Raw genomic sequence first — 19,917 nt, forward strand, 5'->3', positions numbered from 1 at the left:
GAAGGCTGAGGTAGGCAGAATAGGGCTAGTGCAGTGAATCATTCATGCCACCAGGGACCTGTGCTTTCTCTACTTTGTTCTTTGCATTTATTGTCCTTAACCATATTGGTTTTGTCCTTATGCTCACAGTTCATGTTCCTTTCAGTTAGAAGAAATAAGGGAATAGCAAGAAAGAGCATAGCCTATACACAGAAGGAAAAGGATTTTCCACAAACACTTATCTTGCATCTTCCATCCAGGAAATATTTACTAAGTGCCTAGTATATGCAAGACATTCTTTCAGGCTCTGGGAATACTGGAGTGAGAAAAATAGTAAACAAAATCCGTGTGTTACTGGACCTTACCTTATCATGGGAAGAAACAAAAAAACTTACACTTTTGATGTATTTATGTGCCAAGGGGAAACTCAAAGTAGAAAAGAAAGTGATTATAAGGGTTTGATCGCATTTAGAATGGGTTTTCAGGGAAAGCCTTACTGAGAAGGTAACATTTGAAATAACCTGAAAAGGTTGAGAGCGTGAATAAGCATGGAGCTGTTTGGTGAAAGAGTCAGCCAGAGGAAAGAGTATTTCCTTTCCATATTCGAGATAAGTCAAGAGGCCAGTGTAGCTGGAAAATAATCATCAAGGGGGTATAGTAAAAGATGGGGTCAGAGAGGTAAGAGGCCAGTTCATAGGGTCTCCTAGATCATTGTAACAGCTTTGGGTTTTACTCTGAAATTGAAGACAGTGTAGCCTTTGTGTTAAAAAGTGAAACGATTAGGCTAATTTTAAAAATTTACAGACAATAAAATCTGCTTTCTTTGATATCTATGATGCACAAATTATTGTATCCACCATCACAAATAGGATACAGAATTCCAGCACCTCAAAGAATTCCCCAGTGCTTCCCCTTCCCCTCCCCAAGACCTATCCCCTGGCAACCACTAATGTTCTCCATCCCTAGAGTTTTGCCTTTTCCAGAAAGCCGTATACAAATGATATCATATAGTATGTAACCTTTGCAGTCTACCCTCTTTCACTTAGCATATTGCATTTATGTTATGTGCATCAGTGCTTTATATTGCTGAGTGGTATTCCATTGTATGGCTGTTTCACAGTTTATTTGTTGAATGTATTTTACCCCCAGATTTTAGAAATTATGAATAATACTTCTCTAAACATTCATATGTAGGTTTATGTGTGAACATAAGTTTTTTATTTTTCTAGGATAAATACCAGCAAATGAGATTGCTCAAATCATAAGTGTATGTTTATTTAAGAAATTGCCGGGCGCGGTGGCTCACGCTTGTAATCCCAGCACTTTGGGAGGCCGAGGCGGGCGGATCACGAGGTCAGGAGATCGAGACCATGGTGAAACCCCGTCTCTACTAAAAATACAAAAAAATTAGCCGGGCGTGGTGGCGGGCGCCTGTAGTCCCAGCTACTCGGAGAGGCTGAGGCAGGAGAATGGCGTGAACCCGGGAAGCGGAGCTTGCAGTGAGCCGAGATTGCGCCACTGCACTCCAGCCTGGGCGACAGAGCAAGACTCTGTCTCAAAAAAAAAAAAAAAAAGAAAAAAAAAGAAATTGCCAAGCTTTTTTTCCCCGAGTTACTGTACTATTTTTGCATTTCCATAAGTAATGTATGAAACTTTTAGTTACTTTACACCCTTGTCAAGACTTGGTATTGTCAAGTTTTTTTTTTATTTTAGCCATCATAATAAGTTTGTAGTGGTATTTCATTGAGGTTTTAATTTTCACTTCCCTAATGACTAATGCTGAGCATCATTTTATATCCTCTTTGGTGAAGTGTCATCAAGTCCTTCACACATTGCTTTATTGGTTATCTTCTTGCTGAGTTTTGAGCATTCTCTTTTAAAATTTTTATTTTTATTTATTTTTTATTTAATAAAATTTTAAAAAGCTTTCCCATTAGTGAGAAGGATTTAGTCACATTTTTACTGCTTAGTATCTTCATGTATGTTTCTGTTCCCTTCAACAGATAATAAACACCATGTACAGTATTTCACACCACTACCCTGCATAATGTACATAGGAGACATCTTCAAGCAGATTACATTAATTTTGTATTAATGTCATGAATTACTTAGTGATAGTCCCTTGGGCTCTGCTGTGTTTCCTCATTCTCTAGTGATGGTGCAATTTTTATCTCTTCTTAGGTTTCCTATGATACTGAAATCCTTATCTATCCTAAATATTTTTCATTCTGCACTTTCTCTCTTGTATACCTCTGCCCTAGGAACCTCAGGCAGTTAACTGTATTAGTGATGATTAACACAAGTGGGTTATGTTCCATTTAAGGCTAACAGTTCTCATGGTTATAATTACACCTTTTCTGTTTTGGCTATGATTAAACCCATAGATTAAAATTGTATGATCTCTTGTACCCAGTGGCTAAAGCGAAATTTTAGAATGGTTTGAAATGTTGTTGCACAAAGTGTGGTCCATGGACCGGCAACAGCAGTGTCACCTGGGAGCTCGTTAGAAATGCAGAAACTCATGCCCTACCCAGATATGTGCGATCAGAATCTGTATTCTAACAAGATCTGCAGGTGATTCCTATGCATATTTAAGTTTGAGAAGTACTACTTTAAAAAATAATCTAATGGCAGCTCTATATACAAATGGTTGTCAGTTGGTGCCTCCCATGGGCCAACCACATGCTTGATGCTTCATATATTTCTGATTATCTCAATAGCCCTGGAGGTGGTATTTCTGTTTTATAGGTGAAAAACCTGAGACTTACTATGCTAACTTACCCCAGATCATTCTGCTTATAATCGGTAGCGCTGATCTTGGAACACAGCAGTGTCTGCTTCAAAGACTTATCTCTTTCAGACTTTCTCTCTCTTTTTTTTTTAATCAACTTTTATTTTAAGTTCCAGGGTACATGTGCAGGATGTGCAGGTTTGTTATATAGGTAAATGTGTGCCATGGTGGTTTGCTGAACAGATCAACCCATGACCTAGGTACTAAGTCTGGCATCAAATTAGCTATTCTTCCTGATGCTCTCCCTCCACCCAGCCACCCCTGCAACAGGCCCCAGTGTGTGTTGTTCCCCTTCATATGTTTATGTATTCTCATCACCAGCTCCCGCTTATAAGTGAGAACATGTGGTGTTTGTTTTTTTTTTTGTTTCCGTGTTAGTTTGCTGAGGATAATGGCTTCCAGCTCCATACATGTCCCTGCAAAGGACATGATCTTGTTCCTTTTTATGGCCGCATAGTATTCCATAGTGTATATGTACCATATTTTCTTCATCCAGTCTGTCATTGATGGGCATTTAGGTTGATTCCACGTCTTCAGTATTTTAAATAGTGCTACAGTGAACATACACATGCATGTATCTTTTTTTATTATTATTATACTTTAAGTTCTAGGGTACATGTGCACAATGTGCAGGTTTGTTACATATGTATACATGTGCCATGTTGGTGTGCTACACCCATTAACTCATCATTTACATTAGGTATATCTCCTAATGCTATCCCTCTACCCAACAACAGGCCCCTCGTGTGTGATGTTCCCCTTCCTGTGTCCAAGTGTTCTCACTGTTCAATTCCCACCTATGAGTGAGAACATGCGGTGTTTGGTTTTTTGTCTTTGTGATAGTTTGCTGGGAATGATGGTTTCCAGCTTCATCCATGTCCCTACAAAGGACATGAATTCATCCTTTTTTATGGCTGCATAGTATTCCATGGTGTATATATGCCACATTTTCTTATCCAGTCTATCATTGATGGACATTTGGGTTGGTTCCAAGTCTTTGCTATTGTGAATAGTGCCACAGTAAACATATGTGTGCATGTGTCTTTATAGCAGCATGGTTTATAATCCTTTGGGTATATACCTAGTAATGGGATGGCTGGGTCAAATGGTAGTTCTAGTTCTAGATCCCTGAGGAATCGCCACACTGTCTTACACAATGGTTGAACTAGTTTACCGTCCCACCAACAGTGTAAAAGTGTTCCTACTTCTCCACATCCTCTCCAGCACCTGTTGTTTCCTGACTTTTTAATGATGACCATTCTAACTGGTGTGAGATGGTATCTCATTGTGGTTTTGCATTTCTCTCATGGCCAGTGATGGTGAGCATTTTTTCATGTGTCGGTTGGCTGCATAAATGTCTTCTTTTGAGAAGTGTCTGTTCATATCCTTTGCCCACTTTTTGATGGGGTTGTTTGTTTTTTTCTTGTAAATTTGTTTGAGTTCTTTGTAGATTCTGGATATTAGCCCTTTGTCAGATGGGTAGATTGCAAAAATGTTCTCCCATTCTGTAGGTTGCCTGTTCACTCTGATGGTAGTTTCTTTTGCTGTGCAGAAGCTCTTTAGTTTAATTAGATCCCATTTGTCAATTTTGGTTTTTGTTGCCATTGCTTTTGGTGTTTTAGACATGAAGTCCTTGCCCATGCCTATGTCCTGAATGGTATTGCCTAGGTTTTCTTCTAGGGTTTTTATGGTTTTAGGTCTAACATGTAAGTCTTTAATCCATCTTGAATTAATCTTTGTATAAGGTGTAAGGAAGGGATCCAGTTTCAGCTTTCTACATATGGCTAGCCAGTTTTCCCAGCACCATTTTTAAAATAGGGAATCCTTTCCCCATTTCTTGTTTCTGTCAGCTTTGTCAAAGATCAGATGGTTGTAGACATGTGGTGTTATTTCTAAGCCTCTGTTCTGTTCCGTTGGTCTATATCTCTGTTTTGGTAACAGTACCATGCTGTTTAATTACTGTAGCCTTGTAGTATAGTTTGAAGTCAGGTAGCGTGATGCCCCCAGCTTTGTTCTTTTGGCTTAGGATTGTCTTGGCAATGCAGGCTCTTTTTTGGTTCCATATGAACTTTAAAGTAGTTTTTTCCAATTCTGTGAAGAAAGTCATTGGTAGCTTGATGGGGATGGCATTGAATCTATAAATTACCTTGGGCAGTATGGCTATTTTCACAATATTGATTCTTCCTCTCCATGAGCATGGAAAGGTTTTCCATTTGCTTGTGTCCTCTTTTATTTTGTTTAGCAGTGACTTGTAGTTCTCCTTGAAGAGGTCCTTCACATCCCTTGTAAGTTGGATTCCTAGGTATTTTATTCTCTTTGAAGCAATTGTGAATGGGAGTGCACTCATGATTTGGCTCTCTGTCTGTTATTGGTGTATAGGAATCCTTGTGATTTTTGCACATTGATTTTGTATCCTGAGACTTTGCTGAAGTTGCTTATCAGCTTAAGGAGATGGGGTTTTCTAGATACACAATCATGTCACCTGCAAACAGGGACAGTTTGACTTCCTCTTTTCCTAATCGAATACCCTTTATTTCTTTTTTATTCTTTTTTTATGTTTTTTCTTCTTTTTTTTATTATTATACTTTAGGTTTTAGGGTACATGTGCACAATGTGCAGGTTTGTTACATATGTATCCATGTGCCATGTTGGTTTGCTGCACCCATTAACTCGTCATTTAGCATTAGGTATATCTGCTAATGCTGTCCCTCCCCCCTCCCCCCACCCCACAACAGTCCCTGGAGTGTGATGTTCCCTTTCCTGTGTCCATGTGTTCTCATTGTTCAATTCCCACCTATGAGTGAGAACATGCAGTGTTTGTTTTTTTGTCCTTGCGATAGTTTACTGAGAATGATGGTTTCCAGTTTCATCCATGTCCCTACAAAGGACATGAACTCATCAAATCAAAACCACAATGAGATACCATCTCACACCAGTTAGAATGGTCATCATTAAAAAGTCAGGAAACAACAGGTGCTGGAGAGGATGTGGAGAAATAGGAACACTTTTACACTGTTGGTGGGACTGTAAACCAGTTCAACCATTGTGGAAGTCACTGTGGTGATTTCCCAGGGATCTAGAACTAGAACTACCATTTGACCCAGCCATCCCATTACTGGGTGTATACCCAAAGGACTATAACTCATGCGGCTATAAAGACACATGTACACGTATGTTTATTGTGGCACTATTCACAATAGCAAAGACTTGCAACCAACCCAAATGTCCAACAATGATAGACTGGATTAAGAAAATGTGGCACATATACCCTTTATTTCTTTCTCCTGCCTGATTGCCCTGGGCAGAACTTCCAACACTATGTTGAATAGGAGTGGTGAGAGAGGGCATCCCTGTCTTGTGCCAGTTTTCAAAGGGAATGCTTCCAGCTTTTGCCCATTCAGTATGATATTGGCTGTGGGTTTGTCATAAATAGCTCTTATTATTTTGAGATACGTCCCATCAATACCTAATTTATTGAGAGTTTTTAGCATGAAGGGCTGTTGAATTTTTTCAAAGGCCTTTTCTGCATCTATTGAGATAATTGTGGTTTTTGTCATTGGTTCTATTTATGTGATGGATTAAGTTTATAGATTTGCGTATGTTGAACCAGCCTTGCATCCCAGGGATGAAGCCAACTTGATCATGGCAGATAAGCTTTTTGATGTGCTGCTGGATTCGGTTTGCCAGTATTTTATTGAGGATTTTTGCATTGATGTTTATCAGGGATATTAGTCTAAAATTCTCTTTTTTTGTTGTGTCTCTGCCAGGATTTGGTATCAGGATGATGCTGGCCTCATAAAATGAGTTAGGGAGGATTCCCTCTTTTTCTATTGATTGGAATCATTTCAGAAGGAATGGTACCAGCTCCTCTTTGTACCTCTGGTAGAATTCGACTGTGAATCCATCTGGTCCTGGACTTTTTTTGGTTGGTAAGCTATTAATTATTGCCTCAATTTCAGAGCCTGTTATTGGTCTATTTAGAGATTCAACTTCTTCCTGGTTTAGTCTTGGGAGGGTGTATGTGTCTAGGAATTTGTCCATTTCTTCTAGATTTTCTAGTTTATTTGCATAGAGTTGTTTATAGTATTCTCTGATGGTAGTTTGTATTTCTGTGGGATTGGTGGTGATATCCCCTTTATCATTTTTTATTGCATCTATTTGATTCTTCTCTCTTTTCTTTATTAGTCTTGCTAGTGGTCTATCAATTTTGTTGATCTTTTCAGAAAACCAGCTCCTGGATTCATTGATTTTTTGAAGGGTTTTTTGTGTCTTTATCTCTTTCAGTTCTGCTCTGATCTTAGTTATTTCTTGCCTTCTGCTAGCTTTTGAATTTGTTTGTTCTTGCTTCTCTAGTTCTTTTAATTGTGATGTTAGGGTGTCGATTTTAGATCTTTCCTGCTTTCTCTTGTGGGCATTTTTAGTGCTATAAATTTCCCTCTACACACTGCTTTAAATATGTCACAGAGATTCTGGTATGTTGTATCTTTGTTCTCATTGGTTTCAAAGAACATCTTTATTTCTGCCTTAATTTTGTTATTTACCTAGTAGTCATTCAGGAGCAGGTTGTTCAGTTTCCATGTAGTTGCACAGTTTTGAGTGAGTTTCTTAATCCTGAGTTCTAATTTGATTGCACTGTGGTCTGAGAGACCATTTGTTATGATTTCTGTTCTTTTACATTTGGTGAGGAGTGCTTTACTTCCAATTATGTGGTCAGTTTTAGAATCAGTGTGATGTGGTGCTGAGAATAATGTATATTCTGTTGATTTGGAGTGGAGAGTTCTGTAGATGTCTATTAGGTCCACTTGGTGCAGAGCTGAGTTCAATTCCTGGATATCCTTGTTAACTTTCTGTCTCATTGATCTGTCTAATATTGAGAGTGGGGTGTTAAAGTCTCCCATTATTATTGTGTGGGAGTCTAAGTCTCTTTGTAGGTCTCTAAGGACTTGCTTTATGAATCTGGGTGATCCTGTATTATGTGCAGATGTATTTAGGATAGTTAGCTCTTCTGTTTGAATTGATCCCTTTACCATTATGTAATGGCCATTTTTGTCTCTTTTAATATTTGCTGGTTTAAAGTCTGTTTTACCAGAGACTAGGATTGCAACCCCTACTTTTTTTGCTTTCCATTTGCTTGGTAGGTCTTCCTCCATCCCTTTATTTTGAGCCTATGTGTGTCTCTGCATGTGAGATAGGTCTTCTGAATGCAGCACACTTATGGGTCTTGACTCTTTATCCAATTTGCCAGTCTGTGTCTTTTCATTGGAATATTTAGCCCATTTACATTTAAGGTTAATATTATTATGTGTGAATTTGATCCTGTCATTATGATGTTAGCTGGTTATTTTGCCCGTTAATTGATGCAGTTTCTTCCTAGCATTGATGGTCTTTACAGTTTGGCATGTTTTTGCAGTGGCTAGTACTGGTTTAGTTCTTCCTTCAGGAGCTTTGTAGGACAGGCCTGGTGGTGACAGAATCTCTCAGCATTTGCTTGTCGGTAAAGGATTTCATTTCTCCTTCACTTATGAAGCTTAGTTTGGCTAGATATGAAATTCTGGGTTGAAAATTCTTTTCTTTAAGAATGTTGAATACTGTCGCCCACTCTCTTCTGGCTTGTAGGGTTTCTGCTCAGATATCTGCTATTAGTCTGATGGGCTTCCTTTTGTAGGTAACCTGAACTTTCTCTCTGGCTGCCCTTAACATTTTTTCCTTCATTTCCACCTTGGTGAATCTGACAATTATGTGTCTTGGGGTTGCTCTTCTCGAAGAGTATCTTTGTGGTGTTCTCTGTATTTCCTGAATTTGAATGTTGGCCTGCCTTGCCAGATTGGGGAAGTTCTCCTGGATAATATCCTGAAGAGTGCTTTCCAACTTGGTTCCATTCTCCCCATCACTTTCAGTTACACCAATCAGACGTAGATTTGGTCTTTTCACATAGTCCCATATTTCTTGGAGGCTTTGTTTGTTTCTTTTTATTCTTTTTTTCTCTAACCTTGTCTTCTCACTTTATTTCATTAATTTGATCTTCAATCACTGATACCCTTTCTTCCACTTGATTGAATCAGCTATTGAAGCTTGTGCATGTGTCATGAAGTTCTCGTTCCATGGTTTTCAGCTCTGTCAGGTCATTTAAGGTCTTCTCTACATTGTTTATTCTAGTTAGCCATTCATCTAACCTTTTTTCAAGGTTTTTAGCTTTTTCTGTGGTGGGTTAAAACATGCTCCTTTAGATCGGTGAGGTGTGTTATTACTGACCTCTTGAAGCCTAGTTTTGTTGACTCATCAAAGTCTTTCTCTGTCCAGCTTTGTTCTGTTGCTGGTGAGGAGCTACGATCCTTTGGAGGAGAAGAGGCACTCTGGTTTTTAGAATTTTCAGTTTTTCAGCTCTTGTTTCTTCCCATCTTTGTGGTTTTATCTACCCCTACAGATGGGGTTTTGGTGTAGATATCCTTCTTGTTGATGTTGATGCTATTCTTTTCTGTTTGTTAGTTTTCCTTCTAATAGGTCCCTCAGCTGCAGGTCTGTTGAAGTTTGCTGGAGGTCCACTCCAGACCCTGTTTGCCTGGGTATCACCAGCAGAGGCTGCAGAATAGTAAATATTGCAGAATAGCAAATATTGCTGCCTGATCCTTCCTCTGGAAGCTTTGTCCCATAGAGGCACCCACCTATATGAGGTATCTGTCGGCCCCTACTGGGAGGTGTCTCCCAGTCTACACAGTGGTCAGGGACCCACTTGAGGCAGTCTGTCTGTTCTCAGAGCTCAAACACCATGCTGGGAGAACCACTGCTCTCTTCAGAGCTGCCAGATTGCAGAAGTTGTCTGCTTCCTTTTGTTCAGCTATGCCTTGCCCACAGAAGTGGAGTCTATAGAGGCAGTAGGCCTTGCTGAGCTGCGGTGGGCTCCACCCAGTTCAAGCTTTCTGGCTGCTTTGTTTACCTACTCAAGCCTCAGCAATGGAGGATGCCCCTCCCCCAGCCGGGCTGCCGCCTTGCAGTTTGATCTCAGACTGCTGCGCTAGCAGTGAGCAATGCTCTGTGGGTGTGGGACCCGCGGAGCCAGGCGCAGGAGAGAATCTCCTTGTCTGACAGTTGCTAAGACCTTGGGACAAGCACAGTATTTGGGCAGGAGTGTCCTGTTTCTCCAGGTACAGTCTGTCATGGCTTCCCTTGGCTAGGAAAGGGAAATCCCCCAACCCCTTGCACTTCCTGGGTGAGGTGACTTCAGGCCCTAACATCTTTGTTAGTCCTGGGTATCTTTTCCTCTCACTCATGTAGCTGTATCTCCTTTTAGTTTAGCTTCCTTTGTTTCACACCTCTTCTTTTGAACTCCTCCATTAGATGAGTATCTATATCTCAACTGTGAATAGGGATAGTTTTTTTTCTATAGGACTTAAGAGTCCTGTGCAATTTGTGATATTTCTGGATAATCAAGACATTCCCTAAACATTCTTGGGCAGGAGAATTGGGAGGTAGGTGCAGTGCAAGGGAGAGGAGGTGGCCTAACTCCACTAATATGCTGTGGCCCATGTTTTTCTTCTTCGAGAGCAACTTCAAAGCAAATCTGTGAATGCCAGTAAATACATTGAAGAACTAACTGTGGGGGAGAGTTAGTAAAAATTAATAAAGCCTTTTCCTTTTGTACCTTAAGAATGTGAGCTTTACTTAATTTTCTCTCTGTTCCATTGGAAATCAGATGAAGATAGAATGTCAACTATGTTACAGTCAGTATTGCCTACAGTAATATTATCCCTGAATGATAAATTGCAACTAAAGAAGGAGGAATTATAAATGTTCCATAAATACCTGAAGCTAGAATGTCAACTATGTTACAGTTAGTATTGCCTACAGTAATATTATCCCTGAATGATAAATTGCAACCAAACAAGAAGGAATTATAAATGTCCCATAAATACCTGAAGATAGAATGTCAACTATGTTACAGTCAATATTGCCTATGGTAATATCATCCCTGATTGATAAATTGCAACTAAACACGGAGGAATTATAAATGTCCCGTAAATATCTGGTGAGAGTGCTGTAATTTGGGCTTCCCTGAGTGTGTTAACTCTTGTAATTGGGTATGTCTCTCATGTGAATCCTGGAAGCCTGTGGAGTTGTTACAAGAGATATAGTGTCTTGTGGGACATGAGACTCTTAAGTAGGGCAACCCCCGAACCTACCAGATGAGAAGTAAATGAAATAAGCAATGAAGGTGAAACTGAAGTTATACTTTTAAAATCTCATACCCCCAGGCATCATCTTAGAGTCAACCTTCTTTGAAACCGCTGTCTCAGAGAAATCCCTCCAAGACACAGGTAATTAGAGAGGGTACGTGAACCAAGGAGTCAGTCAAATTCTCCCGCATAAGAATTCGGGACACAGAAGATGAAGCTGAGGACCACAAGGATTTAGATACTGATGCTGTAAGTTATGTTTCTTTTTTTTTTAATTTAACACTTTAAAAAAATTGACAGATAAAATTATATGTATTTATTATGTACAACACGATGACTTGAAGCACATATACCTTGTGGAGTGGTTAAATCTACCTAATTAATATATATGTATCAACTCACATGGTTATCATTTTTGTGTTGAGAACACTTAACATTGACTCTCTTAGCATTCCTCAAGAGTGCAACATATTGCCACTTATTATGGTCCCTATGCTGTACAATAGCCCTCTTGAATTTATTCTTCTGGCCTGATTGTAATTTTGTGTTCTTTGACCAAAATCTCCATAACCACCACTCCCGCAATCACTGCAGCCTCTGGTAACCACCATTCTACTTTCTATTTTTTGACATTGACTTTTTAAGTTGCCTCATTATGAGTGAGATCATGTGGTGTATTAGTCCATTCTTGTGCTGCTATAAAGAAATAGCTGGTACTGGATAATTTATAAAGAAAATAGGTTTAATTGGCTCATGGTTCTGCAGGCTGTACAGGAAGCATAATTCTGGCACCTGCTCAGCTTCTGGGGAGGTCTCAGAAACTTGCAATCATGGCAGAAGGCAAAGGGAGAGTGAGACATCTTACATGGCAAAAGCAGGACTGAGAGATGGGGGAAGTGCTTCATGCTATTTTTTTTTTTTTTTTTTTTTCAGATGGAGTCTCACTCTGTCACTGAGGCTGGAGTGCAGTGGCACAGTCTTGGCTCACTGCAACCTCCACCTCCTGGGTTCCAGCAATTCTCCTGCCTCAGCCTTCCAAGTAGTTGTGACTACAGGCGCGTGCCACCACACCCAGCTAATTTTTGTATTTTTAGTAGAGATGGGGTTTCACTATGTTGGCCAGGCTGGTCTCAAACTCCTGACCTTGTGATCCACCCGCCTTGGCCACCCAAAGTGCTGGGATTACAGGCATGAGCCACCATGCCTGACCCACACTTTTAAACAACCAGGTCTCATGAGAACTCTATCATGTGAATAGCACTAGGGGTATAGGGCTAAATAATTCATGAGAAACCACCCCCATGATTCAGTCACCTTCTGCCTCCAGCATTGGGGATTACATTTCAACATGAAATTTGGGCAGGTACACACACCAAACCATATCATTTCACCCTGCCTCTTCCCAAATCTCATGCCCCTCTCACATTTCAAAATACAATCATGCTTTCCCAACAATGGCCCAAAGTCTTAACTCAGTCTAGCATTAACTCAAAAGCCCACAGTCCAAAGTCTCCTTTGAGGCAAGACTAGTCCCTTCTGCCTATGAGCCTGTAGAATACAAAACAAGCTAGTTTCTTTCAAGATACAATGGGGTAGAGGCGTTGGGTAAATGCTTTCATTCCAAATGTAAGAAATTGGCCAAAACCAAGGGGCTACAGGCCCCGTGCAAGTCTGAAACTCGGCAGGGCAGGCATTGGGTAATTACTTCTATTCCAAGGGAGAAATCAGCCAAAGAAGGAGTCTACAGGCCTGTGCAAGTCTGAAACCCAGCAGGGGTTTGAGAGCTTAAAGTAATTAAATCTTAACGCTCCAAAATAATGTCTTTTGACTCCTTGTCCCACACTCAGGGCATGCTGGTGCAAAAGGTGGGCTCCCAAAGCCTTGGGAAGCTCTGCCTCTGTGGCTTTTCAGGGTTCATCCCCTGTGGCTGCTCTCATGGGCTGGCATTGAATGTCTGTGGCTTTTCCAGATGCATGGTACAAGCTGTTGGTGGAGCTACAATTCTGGGGTCTGAAGGATGGTGGTCCTCTTCTCATAGCTCCACTAGGCAGTGCCCCATTGGGGATTCCGTGTGGGGGCTCCAACCCCACATTTTCCCTCTGCATTGTCCTAGTAAAGGGTCTCCGTGAGGGCTGTGCACCTGCAACTGGCTTCTGCCTGGACATTCAGGCTATTCCATACATTTTCTAAAATCTAGGCAGAGGCTCCTAAGCCTCAACTCTTGGACTCTTTGCACCTACAGGTTTAACACCATATGGAAGCTACCAAGGTTTACAACTTGCACCCTCTGAAGCAGCAGCCTGAGGTGTACCTGAGCCCCTTTGAGCTACAGCTGGAGCTGGAGTGGCTAGGATGTAGGGAACAGTTTCCTGAGGCTGCATGGGGCAGAGGGGCCCTGGGCCTGGCCCAATAAACCATTCTTCCCTCCTAGACATCTGGGCCTGTTGATGGGAGGGGCTGTCATGAGGGTCTCTGAAATGCCTTTGAGGTCTTTCTCCCATTGTCTTGGCTATCAGCGCTTGCCTTCCTTTTAGTTAAGCAGCAGTTCTGCAGGCTGCTTCAATTCCTCCCCTGAAAATGGGCTTTTCTTTTGTACTACATGGCAAGGCTGTAAATTTTCCAAACTTTTACACTTTGCTTCCCTTTTAGATAAAAGTTTCAGTTTTAGGTCATTTCTTTGCTCGTGCATAGAAGCATAGGTTGTTAGAGGTAGCCAGGTCACATCTTGAATGAATGTTTTGCTGCTTAGAAATTTCTTCTGTCAGATACACTAAATCATCCCTTTTAAGTTCAAAGTTCCACGCATCCCTAGAGCAGGGCACAATACAGCCAGATTCTTTGCTAAAGCATAGGAAAAGTGACCTTTACTGAAGTTTGTGAACCTGAAAATTGGAGACAGGTCTCAGTTAATTTAGAAAGTTTATTTTGCCAAGGTTGAGGACACATGCTCATTACACAGCCTCAGGAGGTCCTGGTGACATGTGCCCAAGGTGGTTAGAGCACAGTTTGGCTTTATACATTTATGGAGACATGAGACATCAATCAACCTATGTAAGATGAACAGTGGTTCCATCTGAAAAGATGGGAAAACTCGAAGCAAAGATGGTAAGACTTTAAGCACAGAGGGGGCTTCCAGGTCATAGGCAGATAAGAGACAAATGGTTGCATTCTTTTAGTTTCTGATTAGCCTCTCCAAAGGATGCAACTAGAAATGTATTTATCTCAGTGAGCAGAGGGGTGACTTTGAATAGAATGGGAGGCAGTCCTAAGCAGTTCCCAGCTTGACTTTTCCCTTTAGCTTAGTAAGTTCCTAATTTCTGTCTGAGACCTCCTCAGTCTGGAATTCCTTGTCCATATCACTATCAGCATTTGGGTCATAACGACTTATCAAGTCTCTAGGAAGTTCCAAACTTTCCCTTGTCTTCCTGTCTTCTTCTGAGCCCTCCAAACTCTTCCAACCTGCCCATTACCCAGTTTCAAAGTCATTTCCACATTATCAGGTATCTTTATAGCAATGCCTCACTCTTGAGTACCAATTTTCTGTATTTACTGCTATAAGGAAATATCTGAGACTGGGTGATTTATAAAGAAAAGAAATTTAATTGGCTCAGGATTCCACAGGCTTTACAGGAAGCATGATTCTGGCATCTGCTCAGATTCTGGGGAGGCCTCAGGAAATGTGCAATTATAGCAGAAGGCAAAGGGGGAGTGAGGCATCTTACATGGCAGGAGCAGGACCAAGAATGGGAGGGAGGTGCTACACACTTTTAAACAACCGGATCTCATGAGAACTCTGTTATGAGAACAGCACCGGGGGATGGTGTAAACCATTCATGAGAAACTGCCCCCATGATTCAAGCACCTTCCACAAGGCCCCACCATCAGCGCTGGGGATTACATTTCAACATAAGATTGGGGTGGGGACACAGATTCAAATTGTATCATGTGGTATTTGTCTTTCTGCACCTGTTTTATTTCACTTTGCATAATGTCCTCCAGGTTTATCCGTGTTCTATTAAATGACAGAATTTCATTCTTATTTTATGGCTGAATAGTATTTCATTGTATATATATACCACTTTAAAAAATTCTATTCATCTGTTTATGGATACTTAAATTGATTCCATATCTTAGCTATGTTGCTTGCAATAAACACGAGAGTGCAGATATCTCTTTGACATATTGATTTCATTTTCTTTGGCTGTATACCCAGTAGTGGGATTGCTTGATCATATAGTAGTTTCATTTTTTTATTTTTTGAGGAAAATCCATATTGTTTTCTATAGTGGTTGTATTAATTTGCATTCCCACCAACAGTGTGCAAGAGTTCCCTTTTCTTCACATCTTTGCCAACTTTTGTTATCTTTTGTCTTTTCGATAATAGTCATTCTAACAGAAGTGAGATGATACCTCCTTGTGGTTTTGCACGTGCTGTGAGATAAGAGTCCAATTTCCTTCTTTGCATGAGGATATCCATTTTTCCCAATACAATTTATTGAAGAGACTGTCCTTTCCCCACTTTGTGTAGTTTGTCAAAAATAAGTTGGCTGCAAATGAGCATCTTTATTTCTGGGCTATTTTGTTCCATTGGTATATATATCTGTTTTTATGTTAGTACCATGGCTGTTGGGTTACTAGAGCTTTGTAATATATCTTGAAGTCAGGTAGTGTGATGCCTCTAGCTTTGGTCTTTTTGCTCAAGATTATTTTGGCTAATTGGGTCTTTTTTTGTTATACACCAATTTTAGAATGTTTTTTCTCTTTATGTAAAGAATGCCATTGCTATTTTGATAAAGATTGCATTGAATATATTTGGGTAGTGTGGACATTGTAACAATATTAGTTATTTCAGTCCATGAATACAAGTACCTTTCTGTTTATTTATGCCTTCTTCAATTTATCTCATAAATGTTTTATGATTTTCAGTGTAGATTTCGTTCATCTCCATGGTTAAATTTATTTCTAAGTATTTTATTTCTTTTGTAGCTACTGTAAGTGGAATTGTTTCCTTGATTTCCCTTTCAAGTAGATTGCTGAAGTACCACTGACTTTTGTATGTTGATTTTGTATCCTGCATCTTTACTGAATTTGTTTATTAATTATAACAATTATTTGGAGGATTTTTTAGTTTTTTAAAAAAGTGCATAAAATCATGTCATCTGCAAATAGAGACAACTTCTTTCTTACTAATTTGGATGGCTTTTATTTCTTTCCTTTGCCTAACTGCTCATTAGGACTTCCAGTACTATGTTGAATAAAAGTGGTGAAAATAAGCATGTTTGTCTTGTTCCAGGTATTAAAAGAAAAGGTTTAATTTTTCCCCATTCAATATTCTGTTAGCTATGGCCTTTATTGTGTTAAGGTACATTTCTTTTGTACCTAATTTATTCACAGTTTTTTAATCATTAAAATATGTTAAATTTTGTCAAATGCTTTTTCTGAATATATTGAAATGATATAATTTTTCATTCTGTTAATGTGGTGTATTACATTTATTGATTTGCATATGTTGAATCATCCTTGCATTTCTGGGATGAATCCCACTTGATCATGGTGAAGGATGTTTTTAAGATACTATTTAAATTGGTTTACTGGTAGTTTGTTGAGCATTTTTGCATCTTCGTTCCTCAGGGATATTGGCCTGTAGCATTTTTTTTTTCCCCCTCGTCCGATTTGGTATGCTAGTCTCATAAAATATATTTAGTAGTATTCCCTCCTCTCCAATTTTTTGGAAGAGTTTGAGAAGGATTGGTATTAATTATTCTTTAAATGTTTGGTAGAATTCAGCAGTGAAGCCACCAGGTCCTGGGTTTTTCTTTGATAGGAGACATTTTATTACAAATTCAATCACTTTTCTTGTTCTCGATCTGTTCAGAATTTCCTTTTCTTTATAGTTCAATCTTGTATGTGTCAAGGAATTTATCCATTTCCTCTGTTTTACACAATTTGTTGGCATATAATTGTGCATAATAGTCTCGTACTATCCTTTGTATTTATGTGTTGTCCACTGTGATATTTTTGGTTTCATTTCTAATTTTATTTATTTTTGTTTTCTTCTCTTTTTTCCTTAGTCTAGCTAAATGTTTTTTCTAATCTTTTCAAAATACTAACTCTTCATTAAAAAAATTTCCTATTATTTTCCTAGTTTCTATTTCATTTATTTCTTTTCTGATCTTTATTATTTCCTTCTTTCTACTAAATTTAGGCTTAATTTGTTCCTATTTTTTTAGTTCCTTAAGGTGCAATGTTAGGTTGTTTATTTGAAATTTTTATTTTTTGATGTAGGCACTTAGTGCTGAAAACTTCTCTCTTAAAACTGCTTTTGTTATATCCCATAGCTTTTGATACTGTGTTTTCATTTCCGTTTGTCTCAAGATATGTTTTAATGTTCCTTTTAATTTCGTCATTGACCCATTTGTTGTTTAGCAGTATGTTTTTAAGTGTCCATTTTTTTGGGTGAGTTTTTGTTTCTTTCTTTCTTTTTTTTGAGACAGAGTTTCATTCTTGTTGCCCAGGTTGGAGTGCAATGGCACGATCTTGGCTCACCACAACCTCCGCCTCCCAGGTTCAAGCAATTCTCCTGCCTCAGCCTCCTGAGTAGCTGGGATTATAGGCGTGTGCCATCATGCCTGGCTAATTTTTGTATTTTTAGTAGAGACGGGGTTTCACCATGTTGGTCAAGCTGATCTCGAACTCCTGACCTCGTGATTCGCTCGCCTTGGCCTACCAAAGTGCTGGAATTACAGGCGTGAGCCACCGTGCCCGGCCTTGGGTGAATTTTCTGAAGTTCCTCCTGTTATTGACTTCTAATTTTATACCCGGTGGTCAGAAAAAATGCTTGATGTGATTTCAATCTTACTGAATTTAAAACTTGTTTTGTGGCCTAACACATGATTTATACTGGAGAGTGCTCCATGTGCCATTGAGAGAATGTGTGTTCTGTATATGTCCATTAGGTTCAGTTGGCCTAAATAGTAGTTTAAGTACTATGCTTTCTTACTGATTTCCTGTCTGGATTATCTGTTCATTGCTAAAAGCAGGGTATTAAAGTCTTTGAGTTTACAAATTCTTTCTTCTGCTTGATCAATTCTGCTGTTTGAGCTCTTTATTATATTTTATATTTTGTTCATTGTATTTTTTAGTTCCAAAATTTCTGTTTCTTAAAATATTATTTCAATCTCTGTTAAATTTTTCATTCTGGTCACTTATTGTTTTGTTAATTTCTTTGAATTATCTCTCTATATTTTCCTAAAGTTTGCTAAGTTTCCTGAAAACAGTTATTATAAATGTTTTGTAGGGCAGTTCATATGTCTCCAGCTCTTTAGGGCCAGTCACTGGCACTTTATTTTTTCTCTCTGGTGTTGTCATGTTTTCCTAAATGTTCTTGGTCATTGTGGCTATGTGATAATGCCTGCACATGTGAAGAAGTAGGTACTTATTCCAGTCTTCATAGACTGGATTTGTCTAAGAATGCCTTCCAATAGTAAGCCTGTCTAGAGATTCTGGGCAGATCATCTGGTATGGCTGCTAGTCTTGGGACCACTGTGGCCATTGCAGTTCTAGGGAGCATCATAAGCTTGGACTGCTATGGCTGGCACAATGCCAGGCTGGAATCTTGTGGTTACTGAAGCTGGTGTGGAGCTGGGATGTGCTAGAAATCCTTAGTCACAGAGGCTGGTACATTGCTAAGGCATGTGTGAAGCCCACAGCTGCTGAGGTCTGTCTCCTGTCTGCCACTGAGATTTGTCCAAGGCCCAAGGCCACTGTAGATGGTCAGTGGTGATGCAGACTGCAGATTGAGTCTGTCTTGCAGGAGCTATGGTTCCCACTTGGTCCCTGGGCAGTCATTGAGGCTAGGTCTGTGGGCACTGGCCTGGAGTCAGGGGCTGTGGGGGTCTGCATGGTAGTGATTTTTACTGTGGTGGTCCCTGTGTTAGTGTCCATGGCAAATTCCTTTACTTACTTGTCTCTCTTTCCCCCAAGCAGATGGTGGCTTTCACTGCACTGTGCTGCCTGGGGTTGGGGAAGGGGTGCTGCAGGTAACATAAAACTGTCTTTCCTGCTCTCCTCAGTGTGTCTTTTCTTATTATTATTATGCTATAACCATGTACTGTGATCTCTCACCACCTTTCCTTAGCACTTGAGAAGGTAATTTCGTGCATGGATAGTTGTTCAAATTAATGTTTGTTGTGGGGTGATGATTGTGTGGAGAGTCCTATTCTGCCATCTTACTCTTCCCTTTCCCTGCAAGTAATGTTTCGTAAGGTGAGGTTATTTGTGAGCAGGAGAGATATAAGAAAGAAATATCCTAATTTAGTAGGTGTGTGGTGGGCCATGTGTTTATCTTTAAGTAAAGAGTATTAATACTTTAAAAAAATTGCAAGAAATAGAATGCTTATTGCCAAATTTAGCTTTTAAAATTATTCCTGGATTAGTGAGCTCATACAGCTCTCTTTTTTAAAATAAATTAATTTATTAGTGTAGTGATTATTCCACTATTTCCTCTAGTATTAAACAATAGCATTATTTTAATCAGAATATTTCAAATATATTTAAATTAAAGACAAGAACAATGCTTTGTAAGTGAACAATATTTACTTGTAAAATGTTATTTTAGGTATCATTTGGTTGTAAGAAACAGAAATGTCCTTAATTGATGTTCTTAGTTGAAAGGTGGCTAGGACAAGAGAATTGGGAAATCTTATGGAAACAGACTGTAAAAAGTATAGCTGGGGCTGATCGAGGATGGGAACAGGAAAGCCCTGAGGACTAGTCTTTCTGCCTTTGGAGTAGGGTGGTCAGTCACTGCCTCTACTGAGGGTCTGATTTCATTCATCTATCTTTGTGGCTTCTCTGATTTCATTCTTTTAAATTTATATTTTATTTTAATGCTAAAATATTGTATATTTTAGTGCAGACCTATTTATCGAATTTATACATATATAAATATACATATATTTGGGGGACATATACTAA

General features: G+C 39.4%; 1 long non-coding RNA gene across 1 annotated transcript in view; it reads left to right on the forward strand.

The window, feature by feature from the left end:
• The window catches only part of LOC131383732 (uncharacterized), a 244,123-nt gene that overhangs the window by 1,516 nt on the left and 222,690 nt on the right, over positions 1-19,917 (forward strand). The window contains exon 2 of the long non-coding RNA XR_009213980.1: positions 11,020-11,190. This is a non-coding gene — a long non-coding RNA (uncharacterized LOC131383732). The remainder of the gene's footprint in view (positions 1-11,019; positions 11,191-19,917) is intronic.

The sequence above is a fragment of the Hylobates moloch genome, unplaced genomic scaffold (assembly GCF_009828535.3).
Source record: "Hylobates moloch isolate HMO894 unplaced genomic scaffold, HMol_V3 SCAFFOLD_1, whole genome shotgun sequence".
In the NCBI taxonomy this organism is placed as follows: domain Eukaryota; kingdom Metazoa; phylum Chordata; class Mammalia; order Primates; family Hylobatidae; genus Hylobates; species Hylobates moloch.